Raw genomic sequence first — 12633 nt, forward strand, 5'->3', positions numbered from 1 at the left:
AGAACAACATCTGGCTAGGTCTGTAATAAGGCTCTAAGAAGTGCCACACAAGCCAAGATGAGGCTACTCCCCTCTGAGCTCAGCCTCAACCCAAATGGAAACTTTTCTCAATCTGAACACTCTGCCAGAGTCCTGGCTCAAAGATTATCCCTATGTTGAAGTATCCTTAAAGACCTGTTTTCTTGTGTTTGTTCATGTTGTTTAGAAAGACTCCAACCTTGAGTTCCCAATTTTAAGCTAACTTTCTGTTACAAGCAAAAGGCTGCCTGCCCCTTTAAGAGCTCCATTTGCAATCAACCCTCAGCAGGGCTTTTTCAGCTGTACTTGGCTCCCAGCCACAGTGCAGCAAACTTATAAACAAGTTAAAGGATGTACAGCCAGCAGATAAAGTTTTAACCATTTATATTTTTCAACATGAAACACAGAACAATAATCATTCAAACAACAAAACAAAAACAAACATGAATTGACAGACAAATGGACAATTTGGTGCACCAAAAACAGACAATAGACAGACAAGGAATAGAACTTGGTGTCTCAAAGGGACACAGATATCCTAACCAGAGCTAAGAATATCTCCATAGGAGCCAGAGAGGAAGCAGGACGTCTCCTTCTGTTCCCAGGAGAGCTCTGAAATAGCTTATTTTCATTTTTTCTCTTTTTTTGCTAAAAGATCCCAAACAGGAGATAACTGCTTTTCTAAAACTTATTTTCTCTCTCTCTCATGTATAGACTCTACTTTCTTATCTCCTTCTTCTGGGAAAACTGCCAGAGAAGGGAGAGGAGGCACAGTGGCCCTGAGAGCTATCTTTAAGCCTTTGATGAAGGCTGCCTCTTTAGTCAAAGTCCTTGAAAGGAGGGTAAATTGATTCTTCTTCTTTTTTTATATTATCCTTTGTATCATTATATTTTATATTATCTTTTGTATCTTTATATTTTAGTTTCTTTTATTTTTCTCTTTTTATATTTCTTCTTTTTTCTCTCTCCCTTCTCCTTTTGATCTCCCAGGGCATACTTTCCCTTGTTTCTCTTTTCCTCAGACTCAAGGTCCGTGGAAAGGCTTTTTTTCTTAGGTGCACCTTGTTTCCTCTTAACTCCTAATCTCTCTCCCCGCTCTGTCTCTGATAGACTGTCTTGGACCTCCTCTAGGACCCTCTGCCCCGTGAAAACAAACAAAAAGGCCTCTAACGCTGGAGAAAGTTCAAGACCGAACATACCTTACAGAGCTTATCGTGTCCTGCAGTTCTGAACCCGCCCCACGAACGGAGGGTCTCCCTTGCACTGGTGATGTTATGACGTTCCCGGGTTCTCAGCGCCACTCTTATGGATTGTTGGGCTAAGCACCTCATAGGAGTCGCTCAGAGGTTTGGGCACTCCTAGAAGACAAGTCGATTTGTATGAGGGTTGAGTGTCCAAGTGTCCCTCCCCTAGGAAAAATGGCACAGGAAAAGGTCAGAGTTGCTCTAGGTAAAAACCTGTGAGCCTAAGAGCCAATCCTGTACATGGCCCCTATTTCTGCACATTAGGGATTCGACCTCTATCTTCATCCATTAAAGAGTCACTTGCGTTTTAATAAAATAAAAAGGGGGAGATGTGGAGAGCCGTGAGCAATCACCATTACAAGATGGTGCTGGTTTCCGTAGTGCCTAACTGGTAAACAAGTAATGTGCGCAGGTGCAAGAGTAAATTCGTGCCAAGTCACTGCCCATCCCGGGGCGTCGTAATGGGGTGATGGGCAAGCAACCAATCAGATGCTGACATGCCACACGGAGGGGTATATAAGCAGCACCATTTTCCGGGTTCAGGGTCTTCTCTCCTGAAGAAGCAATAAAGCTTTTGCTGCAGAAGAATCCATTTGTCCAAGTGTGTTCTTGCCGGCGAGGACAAAAGCTCAGGACATAAGATCATCTAAGAGTTGTTTCATTGAAATCTTCAGGAAAGTCCTCCCCACAATACATATCTGTTCCAGACTCTGCTCCACATTTCCAGACCAATGTCCAGTGATGTCTGTATACCTTGAGAGGGAGGAAAAGGAAAAGATAGAACCACAATTGGTCCCTAACACTCCTACCACATGGACAGTTTTTTTTTTTTTTTTATCCTGAGTAAATAAAACTGAGGGGATAGAATTAAGGACTAGCCAAGCAGAAGTGGTACACTGTTTTAATGCCTGCACTTGGGAGACAGAAGCAGGCAGATCTTCATGAGTTTCAGGGCAGCCTGGTCTACAAAGTGAGTTCCAGGACAGCCCAGACAGAATCATATAGTTAACAAAAATAATAAGGAATAGAAAGGAAACAGAGGTGTAATCTATGTGTGCATGTGAGAAGAAGGTAGGTTAAAGGAAGAGCAGGTGTTTGAAAATGCGCACTAGAGGTGTCTAGCCACATGTGAGTGGTCTTCTATAGAGTTAATGTGCTGGGATTTCTGTGCATAGCAGCTATGACAGGTGTTTTCATATCAATGCTCCCATGGAAAAAGTTCAGGAAAGCCAACATTAACATTCTAAAGTTTTTTTTTTTTTTTTTTTTTTTTTTTTGAGGAAAGGAAAGCTACTATATCAAAGTCTACTACCAAAGAAGTATGAGGAAAATCATATTATTTGACATGCTTTTACCCAGTAAGAATTGGTTGATTTTCAAGTTGTAAACTATACTCAATCTGAAGCAAAGCTAAAAGCAGCAATGTAAAGCAAAGGTGACTTAAGGTGGATAGTTCCATAAGCATACAACAAACATGGAGATTCAAACACAGGAAGAAGGAGCAAGCATGTCTTCAGTGATGAGCCCTGCAAACTTTCACTGCAGAAGAGCTGTGTATAAATACAATGTTGCTATTATAAAAATTAAATGGGGTCCCTTCCATTCGGTGCCAAAACCTGGTCACCTTGAGCAAAGAGTCATCAGACACCCCCAAGGTCCCTAGAGGAGTCTCCAGTCAATCTTAGGACCTCTGGTGAGTGGAACACAACTTCTGCCAGGAAACAGGTTCAAACGCCAGATATCTGGACACCTTCCCTGCAAGAGGAGAGCTTTCCTGCAAGAGTGCTCTGACCACTGAAACTGAGGAGAGAGCTAGTCTCCCAGGTCTGCTGATAGAGGCAAACATAATCACCAGAGGAACAAGCTCTAACCAGAGACAACTATAACAACTAACTCCAGAGATTATCAGATGGCAAAAGGCAAATGTAAGAATCTTACTAACAGAAACCAAGACCACTCACCATCATCAGAACACAGCACTCCCACCTCACCCAGTCCTGGGCACCCCCAACATACCTGAAAAGCTAGGCTCAGATTTAAAAGCATATCTCACGATGATGGTAGAGGAAATCAAGAAAGACTTTAATAACTCACTTAAAGAAATACAGGAGAACACTGCTAAAGAGTTACAAGTCCTTAAAGAAAAACAGGAAAACACAACCAAACAGGTAGAAGTCCTTAAAGAAAAACAGAAAAACACACCAAAACAGGTGATGGAAATGAACAAAACCATACTAGACATAAAAAGGGAAGTAGACACAATAAAGAAAACCCAAAGTGAGACAATGCTAGAGATAGAAAACCTAGGGAAGAAATCTGAAACCATATATGTGAACATCAGCAACAGAATATAAGAGATGGAAAAGAGAATCTCGGGTGCAGAAGATTCCATAGAGAACATCGACACAACAATCAAATAAAATGGAAAATGCAAAAAGATCCTAACTCAAAACGTCCAGGAAATCCAGGACACAATGAGAAGACCAAACCTCCGGATAATAGGAGTAAATGAGAATGAAGATTTTCAAGTCAAAGGACCAGCAAACATCTTCAACAAAACTATAAAAGAAAACTTCCCAAACCCAAAGAGAGAGATGACCATGAATATACAAGAAGCCTACAGAATTCCAAATAGACTGGACCAGAAAAGAAATTCCTCCCGATACATAATAATCAGAACAACAAATGCACTAAATAAAGATAGAATATTAAAAGCAGTAAGGGAAAAAGATCAAGTAGCATATAAAGGCAGGCCTATCAGAATTACACCAGACTTTTCACCAGAGACTATGAAAGCCACAAGATCCTGGACAGATGTTATACAGACACTAATAGAACACAAATGCCAGCCCAGGCTACTATACCCAGCTTAACTCTCAATTAACATAGATGGAGAAACCAAAGTATTCCACAACAAAACAAAATTCACAGATTATCTTTCCACGAATCCAGCCCTTCAAACGATAATAACAGAAAAAACAAAAAACAACAGCAAAAAAATACAAAGACAGAAACCACGACTTAGAAAAAGTAAGAAAGTAATCCTCCATCAAACCAAAAAGAAGACAGCCACAAGAACAGAATGCCAACTACAACAACAAAAATAATAGTTAGCAGCAATTACTTTTCGTTAATATCTCTTCATATAAATGGACGAAATTCCCCAATAAAAAGACATAGACTAACAGACTGGCTACACAAACAGGACCCAACATTTTGCTGCTTACAGGAAACAAATCTCAGGAAAAAAAAAAGATACTACTTCGGAGTGAAAGGCTGGAAAACAATTTTCCAAGCAAAGGGTCTGAAGAAACAAGCTAGAATAGGCATTTCATATGGAATAAAATCGACTTCCAAGCCAAACTTATCAAAAAAAGACAAGAAGGGACACTTCATACTCATCAAAGGTAAAATCCTCCAGAGGAACTCTCAATGCTGAATATCTATGCTCCAAATACAAGGGCAGCACATTCATTAAGGAAACTTTAGTAAAGCTCAAAGCACACATTGCACCTCACACAATAATAGTGAGAGACTTCAACACACCACTTTCAAAAATATTGAAATTGTCCCATGCATCCTATCAGATCGCCATGGACTAAGGCTGATCTTCAATAACAACATAAATAATAGAAAGCCAACATTCACGTGGAAACTGAAAAACACTCTTCTCAATGATAACTTGGTCAAGGAAGGAATAAAGAAAGAAATTAAAGATGTTTTAAACATTAATAAAAATGAAGCCACAACATACCCAAACTTATGGGACACAGTGAAAGCATTTCTAAGAGGGAAACTCATACCTCTGAGTGCCTCCAAAAAGAAACTAGAGAGAGCACACACTAGCAGTTTGGTAACACACCTAAAAGCTCTAGAAAAAAATGAAGCAAATTCACACAAGTGGAGTAGATGGCAGGAAATAATCAAATTCATGGGCAAAATCAACCAAGTGGAAACAAGAACTATTCAAAGAATCAACCAAACAAGGATCTGGTTGTTTGAGAAAGTCAACAAGATAGAAAAACACTTAGCCAGACTCACTAGAGGACACAGGGACAGCATCCTAAGTAACAAAATCAGAAATGAAAAGGGAGACATAACAACAGATCCTGAAAAAATCCAAAACACCATCAGATCCTTCTACAAAAGGCTATACTCAACAAAACTGGAAAACCTGAATGAAATGGTCAAATTTCTAGGCAGATAACAGGTACCAAAGTTAAATCAGGATCAGGTTAATGATCTAAACAGTCCCATATCCCCTAAAGAAATAGAAGCAGTCATTAATAGTCTCCCAGCCAAAAAAAAGTCTAGGACCAGATGGGTTTAGTGCAGAGTTCTATCAGAACTTCAAAGAAGATCGAATTCCAGTACTGCAGAAACTATTCCACAAAATAGAAGCAGAAGGTACTCTACCAAATTCATTCTATGAAGCAACAATTACTTTATACCTAAACCACAGAAAGATCCAAGAAAGATGGAGAACTTCAGACCAGTTTCCCTTATGAATATCAATGCAAAAATACTCAATAAAATTCTCGCTAACCAAATCCAAGAACTCATTAAATCAATCATCCATCCTGACCAAGTAGGTTTCATCCCAGTGATGCAGGGATGGTTTAATATATAGAAATCCATCAATGTAATCCATTATGTAAACAAACTCAAAGACAAAAACCACATGATCATGTCGTTAGATGCAGAGAAAGCATTTGACAAAATCCAACACCCATTCATAATAAAAGTCTTGGAAAGATCAGGAATTCAAGGCCCATAACTAAATATGATAAAAGCAATCCACAACAAACCAGTAGACATCATCAAAGTAAAATGTGAGGAGAGCACAGGGGTCCACCAGGCCTGAGAGGTTCCTGCCTCAGGCTCCAGCGGGAGCCACCTTGGCTTCAGGACTCCGAGGAGGGCAGGCTGCACGGGAGAGGGTGTGGAATACAGAGGCCAGCCGTTTCTGGGACAGGTGAGAGCCACAGAGCTTCTGAGGCGGCACCATCTTCGGCTCCAGACAACCGGCCACCTTCCTGGTGAGAGCACAGGGGTCCGCTAGCCCTAGAGGTTTGTGTCTCAGGCCCCGGAGGGAGCCTCCTTGACTCCGGGACTCTGCGGAGGGCAGGCTGCATGGGTGAAGGTGTGGAATACAGAGGCCAGCCGTTTCTGGGACTGGCGAGAGCCAGAGAGCTTTTGAGGCTTCGCCATCTTCGGCTCCAGACAACCAGCCAACTTCCTGGCCAAAGCAACACAGCTTCTGGGAAAGATCCTGTTTTGGGCCTTCATCTTCAGCCAGGAGGAGGTCCAAACACCAGATAACTGTGCACCTTCCCTGAAAGAGGAGAGCTTGCCTGCAGAGACTGCTCTGACCACTGAAACTCAGAGGAGAGAGCTAGTCTCCCACGTCTGCTGATAGAGGGTAACAAAATCAACAGAGGAACAATCTCTAAGCAAAGACAACTATAACAACTAACTCCAGAGATTGCCAGATGGCGAAAGGTAAACGTAAGAATCCTACTAACAGAAACCAGGACCACTCACCATCATCAGAACCCAGAACGCCCACTTCACCCAGTCCAGGGCACCCTAACACACCTGAAAAGGTAGACCTGGATTTAAAAGCATATCTCTTGATGATGGTAGAGGACATAAAGAAGGAATTTAATAACTCACTTAAAGAAATACAGGAGAACACTGCTGAAGAGTTACAAGTCCTTAAAGAAAAACAGGAAAACACAACCGAACAGGTAGAAGTCCTTATAGAAAAACAGAAAAAAACATACAAACAGGTGATAGAAATGAACAAAACCATACTAGACCTAAAAAGGGAAGTAGACACAATAAAGAAAACCCAAAGTGAGGCAACGCTGGAGATAGAAACCCTAGGAAAGAAATCTGAAACCATAGATGCCAGCATCAGCAACAGAATACAAGAGATGGAAGAGAGAATCTCAGGTGCAGAAGATTCCATGGAGAACATCGACACAACAATCAAAGAAATAGGAAAATGCAAAAAGATCCTAACTCAAAACATCCAGGAAATCCAGGACACAATGAGAAGACCAAACCTACGGATAATAGGAGTGGATGAGAATGAAGATTTTCAAGTCAAAGGACCAGCAAACATCTTCAACAAAATTATTGAAGAAAACTTCCCAAATCTAAAGAAAGAGATGCCCATGATCATACAAGAAGCCTACAGAACTCCAAATAGACTGGATCAGAAAAGAAATTCCTCCTGACACATAATAATCAGAACATCAAATGCACTAAATAAAGATAGAATACTAAAAGCAGTAAGGGAAAAAGATCAAGTAACATATAAGGCAAGCCTATCAGAATTACACCAGATTTTTCACCAGAGACTATGAAAGCCAGAAGAGCCTGGACAAATGTTATACAGACACTAAGAGAACACAAATTCCAGCCCAGGCTACTATACCCAGCCAAACTCTCAATTACCATAGAAGAAGAAACCAAAGTATTCCACGACAAAACTAAATTCACCCATTATCTCTCCACGAATCCAGCCCTTCAAAGGATAATAACAGAAAAAAACCAATACAAGGACAGGAACCACGCCCTAGAAAAAACAAGAAGATAATCCCTCAACAAAACTAAAAGAAGACAGCCACAAGAACAGAATGCCAACTTTAACAACAAAAATAACAGGAAGCAACAATTACTTTTCCTTAATATCTCTTAATATCAATGGCCTCAACTCCCCAATAAAAAGACATAGACTAACAAACTGGCTACACAAACAAGACCCAACATTTTGCTGCTTACAGGAAACTCATCTCAGAGAAAAAGATAGACAATACCTCAGAATGAAAGGCTGGAAAACAATTTTCCAAGCAAATTGTATGAAGAAACAAGCTGGAGTAGCCATCCTAATATCTGATAAGATTAACTTCCAACCCAAAGTCATCAAAAAAGACAAGGAGGTGCACTTCATACTCATCAAAGGTAAAATCCTCCAAGAGGAACTATCAATTCTGAATATCTATGCTCCAAATACAAGGGCAGCCACATTCAAGATAGATAAACCCTTAGCTAGACTCATTAGAGGGCACAGGGACAAAATCCTAATTAACAAAATCAGAAATGAAAAGGGAGACATAACAACAGATACTGAAAAAATCCAAAACACCATCAGATCCTTCTACAAAAGGCTATACTCAACAAAACTGGAAAACCTGGATGAAATGGACAAATTTCTGGACACATACCAGGTACCAAAGTTGAATTAGGATGAAGTTGACCATCTAAACAGTCCCATATCCCCTAAAGAAATAGAAGCAGTTATTAATAGTCTCCCAGCCAAAAAAAGCCCAGGACCAGATGGGTTTAGTGCAGAGTTCTATCAGACCTTCAAAGAAGACCTAATTCCAGTTCGTCACAAACTATTCCACAAAATAGAAACGGAAGGTACTCTACCCACCTCATTCTATGAAGCCACAATTACTCTGATACCTAAACCACAAAAAGACCCAACAAAGATATAGAACTTCAGACCAATTTCCCTTATGAATATCGATGCAAAAATCCTCAATAAAGTTCTTGTAACCGAATCCAAGAACACATCAAAACAATAATCCACCCTGATCAAGTAGGTTACATCCCAGGGATGCAGTGATGGTTTAATATACAGAAATCCATCAATGTAATCCAGTATATAAACAAACTCAAAGACAAAAACCACATGATCATCTCGTTAGATGCTGAGAAAGCATTTGACAAAATCCAACACCCATTCATGATGAAAGTCTTGGAAAGATCAGGAATTCAAGTCCCATACCTAAACATGATAAAAGCAAACCAATAGCCAACATCAAAGTAAATGGTGAGAAGCTGGAAGCAATCCCACTAAAACCAGGGACTAGACAAGGCTGTTCCACTCTCACCCTACCTATTCAACATTGTACTTGAAGTCCTAGCCAGAACAATTAGACAACAAAAGGAGACCAAGGGGATACAAATTGGAAAGGAAGAAGTCAAAATATCACTTTTTGCAGATGATATGATAGTATATATAAGTGACCCTAAAAATTCCACCAGAGAACTCCTAAGCCTGATAAACAGCTTTGGTGAAGTAGCTGGATATAAAATTAACTCAAACAAGTCAATGGCCTTTCTGTACACAAAGGATAAACAGGCTGAGAAAGAAATTAGGGAAACAACACCCTTCTCAATAGTCACAAATAATATAAAATATCTGGGAGTGATTCTAACTAAGGAAGTGAAAGATCTGTATGATAAGAACTTCAAGTCTCTAAAGAAGAAATTAAAGAAGATCTCAGAAGATGGAAAGATCTCCCATGCTCATGGATTGGCAGGATCAACATTGTAAAAATGGCTATCTTGCCAAAAGCAATCTACAGATTCAATGCAATCCCCATCAAAATTCCAACTCAATTCTTCAACGAATTAGAAAGGGCAATCAGCAGATTTATCTGGAATAACAAAAAACCGAGGATAGCAAAAACTCTTCTCAAGGATAAAAGAACCTCTGGTGGAATCACTATGCCAGACCTAAAACTGTACTACAGAGCAATTGTGATCAAAACTGCATGGTACCGGTATAGTGACAGACAAGTAGACAAATGGAACAGAATTGAAGACCCAGAGAAAAACCCACACACCTATGGTCACCTGATCTTTGACAAGGGAGCTAAAACCATCCAGTGGAAAAAAGACAGCATTTTCAACAAATGGTGCTGGCACAACTGGCGGTTATCATGTAGAAGAATGCGAATTGATCCATTTCTATCTCCTTGTACTAAGGTCAAATCTAAGTGGATTAAGGAACTCCACATAAAACCAGAAACACTGAAACTTATAGAGGAGAACTTAGGGAAAAGCCTCGAAGATATGGGTACAGGGGAAAAATTCCTGAATAGAACAGCAATGGCTTGTGCTGTAAGATCAAGAATCGATAAATGGGACCTCATAAAATTGCAAAGCTTCTGCAAAGCAAAAGATACCGTCAATAAGACAAAAAGGCCACCAACAGATTGGGAAAGGATCTTTACCTATCCCAAATCGGATAGGGGACTAATATCCAATATATATAAAGAACTCAAGAAGGTGGACTCCAGAAAATCAAATAACCCCATTAAAAAATGGGGCTCAGAGCTGAACAAAGAATTCTCACCTGAGGAATACCGAATGGCAGAGAAGCACCTGAAAAAATGTTCAACATCCCTAATCATCAGGGAAATGCTAATCAAAACAACACTGAGATTCCACTTCACTCCAGTCAGAATGGCAAAGATCAAAAACTCAGGTGACAGCAGATGCTGGCGAGGATGTGGAGAAAGAGGAACACTCCTCCATTGTTGGTGGGATTGCAAGCTTGTACAACCACTCTGGAATCAGTCTGGTGGTTCCTCAGAAAATTGTACATAGTACTACAGGAGGATCCCGCAATACCTCTCCTGGGCATATATCCAGAAGATGTCCCAACCGGTAAGAAGAACACATGCTCCACTATGTTCATAGCAGCCTTGTTTATAATAGCCAGAAGCTGGAAAGAACCCAGATGCCCCTCAACAGAGGAATGGATACAGAAAATGTGGTACATTTACACAATGGAATACTACTCAGCTATTAAAAAATGAATTTATGAAATTCCTAGGCAAATGGAAGGACCTGGAGGGTATCATCCTGAGTGAAGTAACCCAATCACAAAGAAACTCACACAATATGTACTCACTGATAAGTGGATATTAGCCCAGAAACTTAAGATACACAAGATATAAGATACAACTTGCCAAACGCATGAAATTCAAGAAGAACGAAGACCAAAGTGTGGACACTTTACCCTTTCTTAGAAATGGGAACAAAACACCCATAGAAGGAGTTACAGAGACAAAATTTGGAGCTGTGACGAAAGGATGGACCATCTATTGATTGCCATATGCAGGGATCCATCCGATAATCAGCTTCCAAATGCTGACACCATTGCATACACTAGCAAGATTTCGCTGAAAGGACCCAGATATAGCTCTCTCTTGTGAGACTATGCCGGGGCCTAGCAAACACAGAAGTGGATGATCACAGTCAGCTATTGGATGGGTCACACGGCCCCTAATGGAGGAGCTAGAGAAATTACCCAAAGAGCTAAAGGGAACTGCAACCCTATAGGTGGAACAACAATATGAACTAACCAGTACCCAGGAGATCTTGTCTTTAGCTGCATATGTATCATAAGATGGCCTAGCTGGCCATCACTGCAAAGAGAGGCCCATTGGACTTGCAAACTTTATATGCCCCAGTACAGGGGAACGCCAGGGCCAAAAAGGGGGAGTGGTTTGGTAGGGGGTTGGGGGGGTGGGTATGGGGGACCTTTGGGATAGCATTGAAAATGTAAACGAGGAAAAAACCTAATTTTAAAAAAAAAAAGTAAAATGTGAGAAGCTAGAAGTAATCCCACTAAAATCAGGGACTAGACAAGGCTACTCACTTTCTCCCTACCTATTCAACATTGTTCTTGAAGTCCTAGCCAGAGCAATTGGACAACAAAAGGAGATCAAGGTGATACAAATTGGAAAGGAAGAAGTCAAAATATCACTTTTTGCAGATGATATGATAGTATATATAAGTGACCCTAAAAATTACATCAGAAAACACCTAAACCTGATAAGCAGCTTTGGTGAAGTAGCTGAATATAAAATTAACTCAAACAAGTCAATGGCCTTTCTCTACTCAAAGAATAAACAGCCTAAGAAAGAAATTAGGGAAACAACACCTTTCTCTATATTCACAAATAATATAAAATACCTTGGCGTGACTCTAACTAAGGAAGTGAAAGATCTGTATGATAAGACCATCAAGTCTCTGAAAAAAGTAATTAAAAAGGATCTAAAAAGATGGAAAGATCTCCCATGCTCATGGATTGGCAGGATCAACATTGTAAAAATGGCTATCTTGTCAAAAGCAATCTACAGATTCAATGTAATCCCCATCAAAATTCCAACTCAATCCTTCAACAAATTAGAAAGAGCAATCTGCAAATTCATCTGGAATAACAAAAAAACCTAGGATAGCGAAAACTCTTCTCAAAGATAAAAGAACCTCTGGTGGAATCACCATGCCTGACCTAAAGCTGTACTACAGAGCAATTGTGATAAAAACTACATGGTACTGGTATAGCGACAGACAAGTAGACCAATGGAATAGAATTGAAGACCCAGAAATGAACCCACATACCTATGGTCACTTGATCTTTGACAAGGGAGCTAAAACCATCCAATGGAAAAAAGACAACATTTTCAACAAATGGTGCTGGCACAACTGGTGGTTATCATGTAGAAGAATGCAAATTGATCCATTCCTAGCTCCTTGTACTAAGGTCAAATCTAAG

Source organism: Mus musculus, chromosome 16 (assembly GCF_000001635.26).
Source record: "Mus musculus strain C57BL/6J chromosome 16, GRCm38.p6 C57BL/6J".
NCBI classification, from domain to species: domain Eukaryota; kingdom Metazoa; phylum Chordata; class Mammalia; order Rodentia; family Muridae; genus Mus; species Mus musculus.